Raw genomic sequence first — 19,349 nt, forward strand, 5'->3', positions numbered from 1 at the left:
TACCTCTGCAAGAATATTCTTTGCATCTTCTATTATTTGAAATTCCTTGTTCCTTTCTTCTCTAAGCCTCTATTTCTTGGATTTCTTCTAAAGAATTTCTCCAAAAAAAATGCATCTGATCAGGATTGAGATTTGAGATGTATCAATTTGGAATTACAATCTCCTCATCAAGATCTATGTCTTCTTCCTTCTCTTTTCCTTTACCCAAAAATCTTGTACTTAGTTGAGACTTGGTCTCAACCATCTTTGCACTTATTAATTGCATGCTAGGAATGGAAACAATTGTAGAAATAGTAGGACTAGCTATAGATACTATTAGAAATAATAGTCCACCAAGATAACTAAGAAGGGGTTGGGGGGGGGGGGGGGGGGGGTGTGAATCAATTATCCAATGATTAAAAAGATTTATCCTATTTAAACAAACTTAACCATTCAACCAAAGTAAACAACCATAAAGATGCACCTAAACAATTACACCAGATATGTTGACTAGGGAAACCCTTGATCAAAGGGAAAACCCTGGTGGAAATGATGCCCACAAGATAATGTACTAATATAAATTTTCCTTGTTAGAAGATGAACCCTATTAGGAGTCTATTACAACATTTAGTACAAAAGTCCCTGTTAGGAGACTTTGAATCCCTATTAGGAGATTCCAACCCTACAAGGAGTGTGCCAACCCTGTTAGGCATTGTAGAAGATAGCTGAACCCATTGTTCAAATAACTTCAGGATTAGATCAATGAATCCACTATCTAATTAACCTTGGTACTATTCCTTTCAAAATAATAGATGTGAAATAAGCTTCTACTTCTTCCTCTATCTAGTGCATCAAACTTCTTCTCCTTTAGACCATGCAATTAGATCTGGAACTTAGTTCTCAATAACAATAACCCTTAAGGTCACTTACACGCATAGGTAAATCACTTTGCTTCTTTAGTACTCTGCTTCCTCAATAGTTTGCAAGTCTCATGTATTCTCTCTATGTTAAACATGGAAAAATATCTTTCCTTTATACCATGCCCAAAAAAATCCTTGAGTCAGCTTCCCACATAACTAAAATATGTCAATTAAATGAATACACATTTAATTAATGCTGTTAGCTCATAGTCATGAGAAAACTTTTACTCATGTGACTTCCATATATGTGCATTCTTTAACATCATCACTGGCCAATATACTATCTACAGTTAACTGTGCAACCTTTCATTACATTTTTGATGAACTACAACAATCACACAATAGGACCTACTTTCCTAATACTCTAGTTCCATATGGCTCTTTATAGATCAATAATATCTTTTGTATACTATCAATTCAAGTTCTGCACACTTACCCTTGTAACACACACATACTATAGTGTACTTTGACAACTACACATCAATAGATGAGTAATGTATTGTTCTTAATACAAAGATCACAGTATGCTATTCTGTCAGTCTTCACAAACTTACTACTATGTTGTCATCAATGACAAACACAATCATGAATACATTATATCGATGTTCAACAATGCTCCCCCATAGTGATAGCATCAACATTCATGCTAAAAATATCCCCTTTTGGCATTAATGGCAACATAGATGAAAAAAATATAAGTTCCATGAATACCAAGTATAAAGATCAATCAATTATTGCTTCATTTTACTCAAGCAAAAATCATGCATCATGTTCTCATTTCTTCCCCATTATACTACATAGAGTGTTTTTCATGTCACTCTCCCCCCCTTTGAGATCAATGTCAAAGGTTAAGGTGTAATAAAAAAAAAGTTCAATAACTTATCTGCATGACCACAAGCCCGTCTGTTGCTTTACAACTTTTGTATATAAATTCATAAATAACTCAAAATGTCTAGAGACACTGTTGCATACTAATTACCAATTATCATGAGTCCTTTGCTGACTCTGTGCATCATAGATACTCTCCCATTGAGGAAGCATCAACATTTAGTCTAGTCTAACAATGGTGCTATGTACCCTAGACTGACATACTTTTGCATCTTCTATTTTGAAGTAGGTAGGGGCATAACCCCAAGCATACCTCTTAGGTACTCAAATGTGTCCTTTGGTAAGGCTTTTGTGAAAATTTCTACAATTTGTTCCTTAGTGTTAGTGTACTCTAGTTTGATTTCTTTGTCTGCAACTTTCTCTCTCAACACATGATACTTTATAGAGATGTGCTTAGTCTTAGAATGAAAAATAGGATTCTTAGACATGTGTACTATACTTGTGTTATCATAGTAAATGATAACTGGTTCTTTAAATATAATTCCAATATCCTTCATCATTTGCTTCATCCATATAACTTGATTACAGTTGTTTGGTATTGCAACATATTCCGCCTCTGCAGTACTCTGTGAAGTGAAATCTTGTTTATTTCTAAGCCAAGAAACTAATCTTCCACCAAGAAATAATTCCCCTCCACTGGTACTTTTTCTATCATCCATATCTCCTACTCAATCAACATCACTATATGTGCAAAGAGTAAAGTCATTGCCTCTGTCATACTAAATGCCATAATCAGATGTCCCTTTCAGATATATGAATATCCTTTTTACTATGGCATAGTGATATTATTTAGGATCAACTTGAAATCTTGCCACAATTCCAACCACATTAGCTATATTTGGTCTACTATGAGTTAGATACTACAGTCCTCTAATCATAGATCTGTAATTCTTTTGTTCAACAACAGGTGTCTTATCCTTGCTAGATATCTTGTGACCAATTACCATAGGAGTTCCAATAGGTTTACAATTTTCTACTCCAAATCCTTTTAGTAAATCTTTCAAATACTTAGTTTGAGAAATAAAGATACCTTCTTTGTTTTGAACAATTTGCAATCTTATGAAAATTTCATTTCTCCTATCATACTCATCTCAAATTAATTCTTCATATCTTTTGAGAATTTGTTACTAGCTTCATTATTTCCTCCAAAAATGGTATCATCAACAAATACAATGATTATCAACAAACAATTTTCTATTTCTTTCAGGTACAAGTTGCTGTCTGCTATTCTTTTAGTAAATCCAAGCTTTGCTAAGTATTTATCTAACCTTGCATACTAGGTTTTGGGTGCTTTCTTTAATCCATACAAGGCTTTCTTTAATTTGCAAACCATTTCCTTCTCTTCTATCAAAGGAAAACCTTCTGGTTGCTCAATATAAACTTCTTCTTCAAGTTCTCCATTCAAGAATACTAACTTAACATCCATCTAATATACCTTGAAGTTTTTATTGGCTACATATGCCAAGAACATTTTGACTACTTTCCTCTAAAATGTCTTAGGTACATCATTCTCAAATAACATAGCTCTCGATGCTTCAACAATTAATCTATTTCTTCTTTTAGCAGCCCCATTCTGCTCAGGTGAATGAGGTGAAGATAGATATCTCCTGATTCCATGCTCTTCACAGTAGATATTTATTTCTCTAGAAGTTAATTCTCCTCCGCTATTAGATCTTAAGCTCTTGATTTTAACTCCAGATTCATTCTCTACTCTGTTCTTGAATATCTTGAATTTCTCAAATGCTTCTAATTTTTCTTTAAGAAAAGCTACCCACAACATTCTAGTTAAATCATAAAAAGAAATCATAAAATATCATAAAATACCTTTCTCCATAGAATCCTCTTGTTCTTGAAGGACCACTCAAATCTTTATGGACCAATTCCAACTTCTCTATAGTATGAAACTTCTTGCTAGGAAATGAAACTTTCTTCTACTTAGCCAAGATACATTCCTTACAAATAATTTCAATAGGTTTAGTGATCTTATGTAAATCTCTCTCAACATATGTATTACTAACTTTCATAATGTTATCAAAGATTATGTGACAAAATCTTTTGTGCCATAACCAACTGTTGTCAACGTTGGCTACTAAACATGTTATTGTGGTGGTGTTCAACTTAAATACATTACCTTTGGTTCTTCTACCAGTACCAAGCAATTTTCATTCCTTATCCTTAATGATACATGTTTCATTAGCAAACTGTAATTGGTAACCCTTGTCCATAAACTATCCAACACTTAATAAGTTATGTTTCAGTCCATCAACAAAGTAAACATCATTAGTAATTGTTTTATCATCAAGTGTGCTAGATCTAATTCTTGTAATGTAATAGGTTGCATTATTCCCTACTCTAACAATCCCTCCATCATGACTTTTGAATTTGACAAATTTTCTCATATCACTAGTCATGTGATGTGAACAACCACTATCAATGATCATATCTTTTCCTTTATAGCTACAAATCCCAATTTATCTTTACTTATGATTTGATTTGATTCTTCTTCTTCTTCTTCATTATCATATAAGAAATTTCTATATTTTCTAGGTCTCAATCTTCCCTTATAGTTCTTTTCTCTTTTAGGACACTTAGATGCATAATGACCATATTCATTACATGCCCAACACTTAAAGATATTCTTATTGTCTTTTTCTCTTTCCACAAGAACTCCTTTGATCTTTTCCTCAATAGACTTGCTGCTCCTAGCAATGTCTCCTTGTGCTTTTGTGTTCTTTACTAGACCAAGTTTAATATTTAATGCACTAAATATTGTCTCAACTTTTGCTAATTCTCCAAATTTTTTTAGATTGAATTCTGCAACTTCCAATATACCAAGCAATATTTCTTTGGTAAAATTATTAGTATAGGGTATCATCAGTTGAATCATCTATGTTATTGTCTTAAAAGGTGGTGTTAAACTTTTCAAGATCTTCCATATTACTTCATCATCCAATTTCTTTCCACCATGAGATGTGATTCTTCCAATAATCTCAGATATTCTACTAATATAATTTCTTACAGATTCATCTTCCATCATTCTAGCATCTTGAAATGCACAATGCAAATATTCTAATCTAACTCTTTTTGCATGTGTATCACCCTCATAATTAGATTCTAAAGTTTTCCAAATTTCATGACATGTTTTGAGTAGTTTTAATTGACTATACTCACTTTCAGGTAGAACTAACAATATTTCTTCTCTTGCCCTTATGTTGCACATAAATACTTCTCTATGCTCCTTAGTACAACTTTCAAGATTTTCTTCTTCTATAATATTCTTAGATACCTTGGTTACAAGACAATATCTTGGACCCATGCAAAAAAGATGAGTCTTTATCTTATCCTTCCAACTGTTGTAATTGGTGCCATCAAATCTTGGACTTTCCTTTCTGAACATGTTTTCCATGGATCTCCCAAAGCTGTTAAACTTTTTCTTCAAGGACCTAAAGCTTTGATACCAATTGTTAGAAACAATAGTTCACCAGGATAACTGAGAGGGGTTTGGGGGGGGGGGTGGGGTGTGAATCATTATCCAATAGTTAAAACCATTTATCCTCTTTAAACAAACTTAACCATTCAACCAAAGTAGACAATAACTATAAAGATGTACATAAACAATTACACCATATATGTTGACTAGGGAAACCCTTGACCAAAGCAAAAAACCCAATGGGAATGATGCCCACAAGATGATGTACTAATATAAATATTCCTTGATAGAGGATGGACCCTGTTAGGAGTCTATTACAACATTTAGTACAAAGAGTCCCTATTAGGAGACTTTGAATCTTTTTTAGGAAATTCCAACCCTATTAGGAGTTGTGCCAACCCTATTAAGAGTCATGGAAGATAGCTACACCCACTATTTAAATAGCTTCAAGATCAGATCAATGAAGCCACTATCCAATTGGCCTTGGTACTATTCCTTTTAGAATAATAGATGTGAAACAAGCTTCTACTTCTTCCTCTATCCAATGCGTCAAACTTCTTCTCCTTTAGACCATGCAATCAGATCTAGAACTTAGTTCTTAATAATAACAACCCTTAAGATCACTTACACACATAGGTAAATCACTCTGCTTCTTTAGTGCCATGCTTCTTCAACAGTTTGCAAGTATCATATATTCTCTATATGTTAAACACAAAAAAATATCTTTCCTTTATACTATGCCAAAAAATAAATCCTTGAGTCAGCTTCCCACTTAATTAAGATATGCCAATTAAATGAATACACATTTAATTAGTGCTGTCAACTCATAGTCATAAGAAAACTTTTACTTGTGTGACTTTCATACATGTGCATTCTCTAATGTCATCACTAGCCAGTATATGGTCTCTAGTTAACTATGTAACCTTTCATTGCATCTTTGATGAACTGTAGTAATCACACAATAGGAGCTACTTTCCTAATACTATGGTTCCATACGATTCTCTATAGATCAATAATATCTTCCGTATACTATCAATTTAGGTTCTGTGCACTTACCCTTGTAACAAACATTTACTGTAGTGTACTTTGACAGCTACACATCAATAGATGAGTAATGCATTGTTCTTAATACAAACATCATAGTCTGCTATTCTGTCAGTCTTCACAAACTTACTACCATGTTGTCATCAATGAAAAACACAATCATGAATACATCATATCAATGTTCTGCAATGCTCCCCCATAGTGATAGCATCAATATTCATGCTAACAGATACTACACTTATTACCGAAATACCTATAGTATAAATACCTAGATTTACCAAAACTAATGTAGAGGGAAGTGCTGGTTACTTCGTAGATGAAGTGCTTCTCACTTCAGTCAATAAAGTACTATGATGGATGGGTGTAAAAATTGATTGAGTGCTTGTGGCAACTATGTTTATCATAATCAATCCCACTGAAGCTTTCTTAGGGCTTGATGTTTTCAGTGCTTTGCTTGGAGAATGAGGAAGTGAGGCTATGACTGCTGCAACAATTTTCACTGGATCAGTCTCCTCAGTATCTTGTCCAACTAGTAGATCTTCCTTGATAGCTTCCTGCCACTGCTCCTCTTCATCATCATCTACATTTTCATAATGAGTAACTTCTTCATTATCAATTTCCTCATCTTTTTCTTGGTCATCATCACTTTCATCCTTTTTATTGACATTGAAAAAAAAATCACTCAGCTTGTGATGAAGATAAAAGTTTTTCCATGCATTTGTAGCATTCCATACCACATGTTCAGTGCCAATCAACAATATAAGACAAGTGTTGAATTTCAAAGTAATATTTTCTTCATTTTTCTTTAGAGATTCCTTTACCTCCTTGTCATCTAAACTTGGCATGAGTAGCCTTAGGGTCTAGTCATATATGTCTAATGTAGTTTTCATGGCATTCTCCCATCATAGCTTGATCTTCTCAATTAGATCATTTGGAAGCTACTAAACAAGTTGGTATTGGGAATACTTCTATTTACCCATTTTAGTCATTAGCACATCTTCTATTTTCCTTTGCTTATCTATAGTCCTAGTCTCATACTTTAGTGCCTTGAAATTTGGAATGCCTAATCCTAATTCAATATCTTTTAGTCTTTCCTCAAAAGTAGTTGGAGGCCTCTTAAAGATTACATCTCCTCCTTCTTTATCCACTTTCTTCCTAAATGATCTTCTTGTAAATACAACAGTAGGCTTGGTAATAATTACCTTACCTTTCTTCTTCAGTGGCTCTTTATCCTCTGACTTCTTTCCATCTTCTACTTCTTCATACTCAATATCATCACCTTTTCCTTCAATTAATAGAAGAGTGGAATTGGTTTTTAGTTTGGCAATTCTCTTCTTTCCTTTTTTGACTACCTGAGGGAGTTTGATTTCAAATTCTATTCTAGCCTTTGCCTCATCATAAGTGACAAAATATGCAGCGTTAGGGTCAACAAGCTCATTAATCAATGCCTCAATAATGTCTTTGGTTTCATCTATGTTTACCTCATAACCAAGAGGCTTTTCCCATACTATCCTTGGTCTAACTACCTAAATGTATACTTTGTTACTATCAACTATGAAATACACATAATCTTTGTAATCTTCAACTAGTTTCTTAGGAATCTTGAATCTGTTATTCATCTTCTCTTTAAATGCATCAAAGTAGTTGTCCATAATACTTACATAGTTCTCTCCCATTTCAACTATATACTCATTAATCTGATAGAGAATAGGTACATCCTTTCTCCAAAGTACTGTACCTTTAGATGAGAAGAAATTTTGTACATAAAAAAAAACTCCATGTTCTTGTTGAACTGATTCAACATCAACTTGGCAAGGTCAAGCGATAGATTATTCTTGACCACTTTGTATGCTAAATCCACTACTTCACATGACACGTTGTTCAATTTTCTTGAGTTGTAAATCTTGTGAGTGATGACATATATCTCAAACTTGAGTTCCATGTTAGTAACACAACTGATCTTCATTCCCCGTCCATCCCATTCGGCAAGGGTTTTTTTTCTCCAGTTCAACTCGACTTAGGGTTTAGTCATTTTCACTTTTGTCAACATGGGAAGACCAGTGATCCTATGGATCATCTTCTTAGTTATCAAAATAGGTTGTTCCAACCACAATTAACCATTGTGCATAGGACTGAGATTATATCTTATCCATTTTATTTGAAATTCTTGTGGCATATGTGGAATGTGAGTTAAACCTTTAGTTTCAAGATGTTGATGTTTTGGTTTCAACACACCATTAATGTATAATTCTTTCAATGATTCATCCTTCTCTAGTGTTTCAATATCTTGAATAGCACATTTAAAATGTGAGCAAATATCATTGATTAACAATACCTTTGGTGGAATTTGTGACTATGCTCCAATCGGATTTAGGATTTCAGCAACTGTAAGACTCAACGTAAAATCTGGTGCCTTCCAATCCATGCCTCAAACTAACATGTCTAAACATTTCTTTGATTTTTTGCTGGTGGATGCCATCTTTTCTTGGTAGGGTTTGAGAGAATACAAAAGTCTTCAATAATAATTCGCTCAAATCGCTTGAATGCTTTAAAGATCACCTTGTACAGATAGCTCTTGAAAAATTCATGGTGAGAAATGACTTTTATTTTGCTCATTTTCATCAAAATTTTCCATAAATGTTGGAAATATGTCTAATCAATCAAATAAGGTAAGTAATATGGTTTTCATTTATGGCAACATATTTGTTTTGTAGATTAGTCATGTTCATTTGTGAAGGAAAATTGTCTAAGTATCAGACAACAGCACAACAACATGACAAATTTGATGATAGTAGAATATTCCCTTGGGAATATTTTCTAGTTGTACAGTTAACCAAAGATGCATGACATCATACTAATTATGTATACCAGTGAGCATATTTGTATGATCAATCGAGTCCAAGTTATGAAAGAATTAGTAATGCAGTGATGATACAATTCTAAACAAAGCGTATTAGCATAATGTTTTACATGACTTGATTTATTAGTCTAATTATTATTTCTTAATGAGATGACTCTAAGGATGTTATGTGAGCTAAGGAAGAATTTACCAATATGTTTGGTATATGTAAAGGACTTCATTTGCAATGTTAGAGTGTAGTGTGAAAAACTATAATCAGTGATTGCAAACTTGATATGATCTTGTGAAATAAGAGTAACAAGTGAATGTGATATTATGATGTGAAGCATTTTTATATGAGATATGATGTAGATTGATATGTGCACATTAACTCTTGTATGAATAATTGTCATTCAAAAGATTTGCAAAGTAGAGCAAGTATCTCAGTATTGTATGTATACTTATTTCTTGAGGATCTTATTATATAGTTTCATTTTAGGGAAATGGGCTCTTCTTGCACACATTTATATATGATATACCAACTCCTAATAAGGTTGAGGCTTCTAACAAGGCCTAGTCTCTTGATAGGGACTTGAGACACTAGACATGCTTCATAGACTCCTAACAGAGTCAATATCCTTAACTAGATTCTTTAGGTAGTGAATCATCTTGTGGGTTTCATCCCCACTAGAGTTTTCCCTTGGCCAGGGTTTCCCTAGTTAACAAAACATGGTGTTATGAGTTTTCTTCTTGTATGGTTTATTATTTTGTTTAGCACTATTGGTATTCTCTTTTATGCATGTGGTAAAGTAATTAACAAAATTTAGTTGTGGGTAAAAATATTGAAAATACTGATTCACCCCCCTCTTAGTATTATCTATTTATAACAATTGGTATCAGAGCTTGGTTATTTAGAAGAGGCTTAACAAATTGAATAAGATCCCTATGGATATGGAACAATTGAAGAAGAATCTTGAAGAAGCACTTGAATAGATTGATCTCCTTATTGATGAAAGAGATGGCCTTAAAGACAGATACAAGGATGCAAAAGCCTACATTGGTAAATCAAAGGACAAAATAGATGACCTAAAGAAAAAGTAAGCAAACCAGTGATGATGATATTGAAGATCTAAAGAAAGAAAATGAGATCCTAAAACATGAGTCAAAGATATTTGAACTTAAGCTGAGTCTTAAGAAAAATGGAGGAAAGAATGACTCTGAAATTAAAGTTGAAAATGCAGATCTAAGATCCTAGTTAAGCAAGGTAACATTTGAATTGGAATCTATTAAGTAAGAGTATGTAGAATTAGAGAAATACAACACTATTGTGAAAGGTGAGTTGGTACAAACCAAACAACAACTTGAGAAATTATAAACCAGCAGTGATAAGATTGAAGAACAAATATGTGCACAAAGACCTAGTTATGACAAGACTGGACTTGGATTCTTTCTTGGACAATCCATCAAGAAATCTATTGAGAGAAAAAAATTTGATACTCCTGAAGTCAATAAGGATCTAAGCAAGATAGATGATACATCTAAGGATAAAGAGAATGTTAGTCACTCTAAGAAAGTTAAAGAATCTAATCAAGATATGGTCAACAAAATAAAGGAATCTTATGCCTGGTGTGATGAACCTAAAGACACTGAAGTCAATTACAAAGATAAGTCCTTCAAACCTATTTCAAATTTTTTTTGCCATAATTGTCGTGGATGTGGTCATTATGTAGTAGATTGTAAGAAACCTAAATTTGATAGTAATAATGCAAATAGTAGGATATATAGGAACACTAACCATGCTGAAAACAAAAGAAGATCTCACAATAATGAAAGTGGAGAAAGAAGACAAATTGTTTGCTACAGATGCAACAATCTTGGACACATTGCAAGGAATTGCAAAGCACCTAACAACTAGTAGAATGAATAGAAAATAAATGTACCTATATGTAAATTATGTAATAACTTTGGACACACAATGAAGTTTTGTAGAATGGATAGAAGAGACCTAAATAGGAATTAGAGTTACAAAAGGAACAATAGAAGAAATGATAGGAAGGAGCAGAGAAATGAATTAAAAGAATCATTTGTAAAGGCAAAGGAAATAGGAAGCTCTCATACATTTGTAGAAGATGTACCTAACAAGAAAATGAAGTCACTTATTTTTTGTGACTCCTCTTACCAAAATTAAGCATTCTTAGTGAAACAAAGTATCGGTTATTGATAATTGATGTTAGAGAAAGTATCCAAGGTTACGTAGTCGACAGTATGTAGTAGACATTAAGAGAAGTCTATAGTGAAGTGTGCATTTCTTGATAAGATCAGGATAAGGTTATGAAAGAAGAATAACCTCTTTGTTGTACAGAGACAATAAACTGAACTAGTGGCAGACATGCATTTAATGCAAAGTATAAATTGTGAAAGATTTAAAGGACACAAATTGATTTGTATACATCATTTGTTTGTGAAAATTTTGAGTGTGAGATCAAAGAAAGATTTAAAGAATTAAAGAGGCTTGTAGTTATGCAAAGTCACCAAAAACCCTAATACTTGAAGTTGAGGTAATTTCTAAATTATTGAACATAATCTTTCAAAAATAGAAAGACAAGAAATTTTTAATGTGAGCAATAGACCTAGATACAATTTTAAGAAACACCCATTTTTTTCGTTGCTTGATGACCCTATTGGAGAATTTTTGCAAGTTCTAAAAAATGTCCTTCACATTGAGGATATAAGAAGTTATATCCATTGCAAGATTGAAAGCATTGGTGATACAAAAATACATAAGGAATTAGAGAAGATGTGCAAAAATGATTTTTCATTGAAATTTGAATATGGTTATCTAGAACAACTTAACCTAGTTAAGCATATGTTCTACATGGACTTTGACAATCATGAATGGACACAGATAATTCTAAGTAGAATACATGATGATCTTTTATGGTTGGGAGACTCTATCATATGTATTGATAATGACCTAATTCATAAGGTCACATGTCTAAGTAATGAAGGAAGTAATCTAGTGAATATCAAGAATGTGCAAAAGATAGTCGAGATAAATCTAGACATGGATAATTCTAAGCAGAATACATGATGATCTTTTATGGTTGAGAGACTCTATCATATGTATTGATAATGACCTAATTCATAAGGTCACAGGTCTAAGTAATGAAGGAAGTAATATAGTGAATATCAAGAATGTGCACAAGATAGTCGAGACAAATCTCAACACATGTTTTGATGGTGGTCAATAGCATTCAAGATGAAGGAGTAAGATTGATTTGTAAAATCTTGAGATATAAATTGAATCATGGATCTAGAATAGATTCAATCCCTACAAGATTTCTTCATGAAATCTACCTAGCAATAAGAGGAAAAGATGTTAATTTATGTGACATTATCTATATGCAGTTGTTGGATAATATATCAAGAATCAAGAAATCTAGGAGCATAGTCTTTAGGTTTGAATCCCTATTGACTCACATATTCTTCTACACATCAAAGAAGTTTCCTAGAATCATGAATTTGGATGGAAGTGAGTGCGCAATGTAGTTAATCACTCACACATATAGATCAAGACTTGAAGTAGTCAAAGATAATGATATTGATAGAATAATGAAGTCTTTCCAAGTAGAAATGAAGCAAAGATATATGATAACTCCTGTGCTAGTAGAAAAATACAAGGATGAATTGTGTTTTATGGTTGAAATAGATTTCATTTGTATGGAAGCTATAGTTCCTTGAGTCAAGTTCATTGAACCTATGGATTATGAGATGAGTGAGGAATTAATTGAATAGTATGCGTAGATAATCCTTCACTCAGAAGTAGATTTTGAATGTCCTAGATGGGGGACATATTATGAGAAAATGAGAAAAGTCAAAACTAGTCAAATAATAAAGGAGTCTAAGAAAAAGGTGGAAAAGGTGGTTGATTCTATTTTGAAAGAATTAAGAATGACAAGAAAAGAATTTGATGGGGTGAAAGAGATAGCTATGGAAATGAAGGCCAGTGGTCAATCTGAGCTATTGACCCCTACACCCATTGTAGTGGCAAGACCTACTGAAGAGGTCACGATTGCCCAAACAAGTGCACAAGCACCTACTATGCCATATGCAACAATTGTGCAACAACAACCACAAATGAATCTAGTAAAATTGAGGAAGCACTTACATCCAAGAAGTCTATAAGACTTGAAAGGACCAGAACCCCTCCTAAGAAGAGATACAAGTAGATTGAAAGTGGTCCAAGCAAGAACAGAAGAACCTTGCATATTAGTTCTTCTGAATATGAGGAAGAAATTGGTGAGAGACTAGTAGAGCTAGCTGATCAAGAAGAAAAGACATCAATAGGATGCAAAGCATGGAAACCTAAGGTAGATAATCTAAACATGCAAATTATTAATGATAACAATTTTGTGCAACTAAATAAATACTATGATTTCTACAATAATATGGATAGAAGATTGCTAGAGAATGCTGTAGTTAGAAATATGATTCTTAAAGGTAAGAGATTTGATAGTATAAGAAGTTAGATACCTGAAGATTTGTATAACAAATTAATGAATAGAAAAAGTAGAGTATTAGAGGAAGACAAGAAAATAAGAATTAATATGGTGAGAAAGCTATGCATTGTAAATAATGAGGAAGAAATAACATAAATTCTAAAAGGTATAGCACCATTGTTGAGACACAAAAAGAGATCCATTCTTCTCATGGGAGGAAATTATGAAGTAAACATGGAAATTGAAAAGGCTATAGTCTCATACATGTCCACTATGCCTAAGAAGAGTGCACAGCCAAAAAAGGCAAGTGCAATGACAGAAAAGAGTGCACTACTAGAGAAGGAAAGCACTATGACAAAGAAAAGTGCGCAAATAGAAAAGGCAAGCCCTATGCATAAATAATCTAAGGAGTATGCACAAACACAAGAAGCTAGTCCTACAACATTTAGTCCTCCTCATAGTTTTGAACAACCAAAAGTAACATCAAGTTCAAGTGATTCACTGCATATAATCATTGGTAGTGAATCTATGCAAGTAGATAACACCAACGTGATAGTTGATAGAACTGAGGACCCATTCAAAGTGTTTGGTGCTAGTATTGTTGGCAATATTGTGGACTATAGTAGCTTTAATGAAGAAACAAATCAAGAGCCTAAGAAAGAAGATGCATGTTCTAAGAAGAAAATTGGGCCCAACATTGAAGCAACTACCTCAAGTGTACCCCTGATAGTAGCAGTAGTAACACCCTCTACACCACCTACCCAAGCAATAACAATAGCAATTTAATCAGATGAAGAATATGAAGAAAAGAATCTCATATCTTCTTTAAGTAAAATTATTGAGAAAAAGAAATTAGTCAAGTCCTTTGAGAAGACTTTGACTTCAATTTTGGATAGAATGGAGAAGGTAGTAAGCCCTATTGAAACCCTTGTAGATATTCAATAGTGCACAACAATTTTGTGCAAAGCTTTTGATAATGAATTCACAACACTTTCTAATGTGACTTCAATTCAAGCACAAATAGAGCATGATGGTAAAATCCTTAATACCATGTGCACTATCATGAGGAATGACATAAAAAATTTGAAATTTATGCATTAAGGCATTGAGACAATGTATAGAGGAAGGAAAATAGGCTTATGCTAAGTGAAACTTGGTATACATTCATCTTCAAGAATTTGATAATCAAATCAAAGAAAAGGTAACTGAGCTTGAGATGCTCACTGACAACTTTTTGAAGCAGAATCAAAAGATAGATACCATTGAACACACAATGCAGACATGTCATGACAACATAAGGAATATGCAAGTAGAAAAAGAGAAAGCTCTGAAGAGATTCACTCTCCTAAGAGAACACTTGTTCCCACAAGTAACATTGCTGGAGAATTAGTTGGAGGAATGCTTGTCAGCAAAATCTTCATATGACAATTTTGTGGCTACAGACTTGAACACAATAGAGTTAGACACATATGCTTTATGTGATCTAATCAGTGTATTTGATGAACTAAAACAAAGTTGGAAGAAACACTTTGCATAGCTAAAAATCAACTTCAGTGATTGCTTTTCCAAGTTTTGATGCAGCTACCATATTTTGACAAACTTTTTTTTTTGTGACACCTTTGTCATTGATGTCAAAGAGGTAGATATACGGAAAATTGCAATTAATTGTAAGGGGGAGAAATAAAGTAAAATAAAATATAGTAGTAAGTTTTTATTGTAATTTGTAAGGGGAGTAATAAGTTGTAATCAGAGTTATAAGGGATGTAATCTTCTCAAAACATGAATACAATGTTTTTACTATGTTATGGTTATTTGTTTTGTTTGGTATGACATGTTTAGGAATTAGCCAATTTTCCCAAAATGTTGCCATCAATTCAAAAGGGGGAGATTGTTGGCAATATGTCCAATCAATAAAATAAGGTAAGTAATATGGTTGTCATTTATGGCAACATATTTATTTTGCAGATTAGTCACGTTCATTTGTGAAGGATAATTGTCTAAGTATCAGACAACATCACAGAAGCATGATAGATTTGATGATAGTGGAATATTCCCTTGGAATATTATCTTTCATAGTTAACCAAAGATGCATGACATCATGTTGATGATGTATACTAGTGTGCATGTTCGTATGATCAACCAAGTCCATGTTATGAATGAATTAGTAATGCAATGATGATACAATGCAAAATAAAGCATATCAGTAGAATGTGTTAAATGAATTAATTTATTATTTTAATTTCTAGTACTTAATGAGCCAACTCTAAGGATGTTATGTGAGCCAACTAAGGAAGAATTTACCAATATGTTTGGTATAAGTAAAGGACTTCATTTGTGAAGTTAGAGTGTAGTGCGAAAAAGTGTAATCAATGATTGTGAACTTGATATGATCTTGTGAAATAAGAGTAACAAGTGAATGTGATATTATGATGCAAAGAATTGTTATGCAAGATATGATACAGATTGATATGTGTGCAATCACTCTTGGATGAAGAATTTTCATTCAGAAGATTTGTGAAGTACAAGTATCTCAGTATTGTATGTATACTTATTTCTTGAGGATCTTATTGTATAGTTGCATGTTAGGGTAGTGGGCTCTTCTTGCACACATTTGTATATGATCTACCAAATCGTAATAGGGTTGAGGCTTCTAACAAAGCCTAGTCTCCTAACAAGGACTCAAGACACTATACATGCTTCATAGACTCCTAACAAGATCAATATCCTTAACCAAACTCTTAATATAATGAATCATCTTATGGGTTTCATCCCCACTAGGGTTTTCCCTTGGCTAGGGTTTCCCTAGTTAATAAAACATGGTGTTATGAGTTCTCTTCTCGTATGGTTGATTATTTTGTTTAGCACTATTGGTATTCTCTTTCATTCATGTGGTGAAGTAATTAACAAAATTCAGTTGTGGGTAAAAATATTGAAAATTCTAATTCACCCCCCAGTATTATCTATTTCTAACAAAAAATGCTTGATACAATTATTTTCTCAAATAAAAGACTGTCATCAACTTCACTTGCATTGAATATTTGACAGAGTCTTCAATGACTTGATAATGACACAACAAATATAGTAGCTCCCTATTTTGCTCAAAAGGGTCTACAACCTGACCTCACCTGATAAGGTCTTCAACCTAAACATGCTTGGTAATTATTGCATCTTTTACTCAATGATCCCTTTGCATCTTGAATTTTGATTTGAATCTTTCATTTTGCTGACTAGAACCAATGTGAGATGTCTTCTTCATAATCCTAGTTCCAATTCTCCTTATGAGAGATCAAGTGGAAATGGTGGAGTTATGCAATTCTTGAGTGACTTACTCATCATTGCTCAGACTTTTATTCACATAAGATTTTGGAACCCATTGCTGTCTCATCTACTTTCTAATGTTATCTACTTTTTCCTTCTTTTCATCTTCAATTCTTCTAGTATTCATATAGTTCTTGGAAAGATGACCAAGTTTTGTACAAATAAAACATCTTCTGGTAGTGTCTCTTGTCCTCATATGATGTTTTACACAATTCATTCTAATGTGTCCAAATTCTCCATAGTAAATATGACATCTACATCAAGTGTTATAGTCCCAACCAAATATAGTTTTCATGATTTATTCTGCTGGGTTCAATATCTTCGTTTTTCATTTTGAGGATTTGTGCCCATGTTTTTTACATTTATGACATTTTCCTTCAAATTTAGGTTTCTCTTTGCATTCATTTTCCCTATGACCATGCTGACTGCAATTGTAGCACTTTCCATTGAATTTACTTTTCCCATCACTCCAACATTTGTTTGATGTATGACCTATCTTACCATAGTGAGTGCAAGTAGGTCTCTGATTCTTTTGAGCTCCTTGCTTGGATGATTAACTTTCTTTTGTATATCCAATTCTTGCTTTTCCTTTTTGTCTGCAATGTCTTTGCTTATTCAATTGATTCATGTCTACTTGATATTTCATTATCCTTTCATTGGTTTGCCTTTCAGTGTTTAGATCATTCTACAATCTTTCATTCTCTGATCTTAGATTCATGATTTCTTCATTTGCATTGGTAAGTTGATCAATAAAGTCTATCTACTAAAGGGATAGGTGTTGAATTTCATTGTTCTTTCCTTCTATCTCTTCTTTTATATTATTTCTCTCTTCCATGACTTCACACAATCTTATTGATGGATTTTCTTACTCTCTTCTTAGTTTTCTTACTTCTTCTTGAAGAGTACTATTCTTTTCAAATATTTCTTTGATTGCTTCATCAACTTCATTTGAATTGCTTGAATGGATGTCTTCAATTCTTTCTTTAATGTAGAGTTGGTCATTCATCTAAATTGCAAGATCTTTTCTTCTTTTTAGGAATTGAGAGAGTTTCTCTTTTGCTTTCTTGAGTTTTCCAATAGCCAATTCCAAATCTAGCTTCTCATTGTTAATAGCCTTGTCAAGTTTGAATACCTCCATAGCCTTTGATCTTTTCTCAAGCTATTAAAATTATTTCCTAAGAACCACAAAGTTTTGATACCAATTGTTGGAAATATTATGATAGGCAAAGTTACTGAGAGGCTAGGGGTGAATCAATAACTAATAAAACTTAATACTTAATAGAAATTAATCCTTCATGTGTATTCTGATCTAATTGCATGCATGAGAAACTAAAAACATTAAAAAATTCATAACACATTGACACACAATTTGTGACCTATAAATCTTCCAAATAGAAAGTAAAACTGGGGTGGGGATGATACCCACAAGCTTTATACTATAGTATAAAGTTAGCCTGTTAAGGCTTACAATGATCACTTCTAATGATCTACCCTGTTAGGAGCAATACAGATTGCTAGTCCACCTTGCAAAAGGATTTACAAACATACAATGAATTATGGACTCAGTGAAGAGATTTACATAAGACTGTTAAGTCTACCTTGTGAAAGGATTTGACTGATCCACCTATTGGGATGAAATAGTAGCTAATCTTTGATCTATAACTTGGTTTGCTAAATGAGATTCCTTTGAGTATAGTAATCACCTTGTTGTGATAGATAAATCTTTTCTACTCCTTATACTGCTGTAGCCTTTGTAATTCACTCTTCTTCTCTTCTTTACTTATTACATTACATCATACTATCATATTGGATGTGATACAATATGTTACATATATACTAGTCCAATTTTTAAATTATAAAGTCGACCACAATACATGTTTACAAAAAAATCACAAAGTCAGCCTAACTGCAGGAACTCAGGTTCTAAAGACTGGCTTGGTGAGGTTCTAATACTTGACATTCACTATCAATGCTCGACATCATCATGCACTCACTAGACATAAAATCTTGGTCCATATTGATCACTTCCAAGTAGTCTTGAACTCGGTCTACACTAGTGACTTGGTGAATACTATGAAACTCAACAAATATACTCAATCACCTGATTCACACTACATAGATCATTCAATGCTACCACTATGAGCTTGGTATAAACTGAGTCACTTGGTTAACACTAAGTAGCTCAGTTACCACTAGACTCACATCATAGTAACTGCAAACTTGATAAGCACTACAAAACTTGGTTTGTATTGATAGACTCAACATACACTAAGATGCTCAATTTATACTAACGATCAATACCTTTGTAGTAACTACTCGACACAAACTAAATATTGTCCCTTGGACTCAGTAGCAACTGTAGAAAATAGTAGATACTGAAATGCTTGGTTAGCATTGTTAACTATACAATGTGCTTGGTAGATACTTACAAT

The 19,349-nt window shown here is 33.0% G+C and overlaps 1 pseudogene; it reads right to left on the reverse strand.

Moving 5' to 3' along the window:
* LOC149530273 (stromal processing peptidase, chloroplastic pseudogene) overlaps nucleotides 1-19,349 on the reverse strand; it is a 180,910-nt pseudogene that overhangs the window by 13,783 nt on the left and 147,778 nt on the right.

Source organism: Cupressus sempervirens, chromosome 11, assembly GCF_028749045.1.
Source record: "Cupressus sempervirens isolate cs-2001-9-10 chromosome 11, ASM2874904v1, whole genome shotgun sequence".
Taxonomy (NCBI): domain Eukaryota; kingdom Viridiplantae; phylum Streptophyta; class Pinopsida; order Cupressales; family Cupressaceae; genus Cupressus; species Cupressus sempervirens.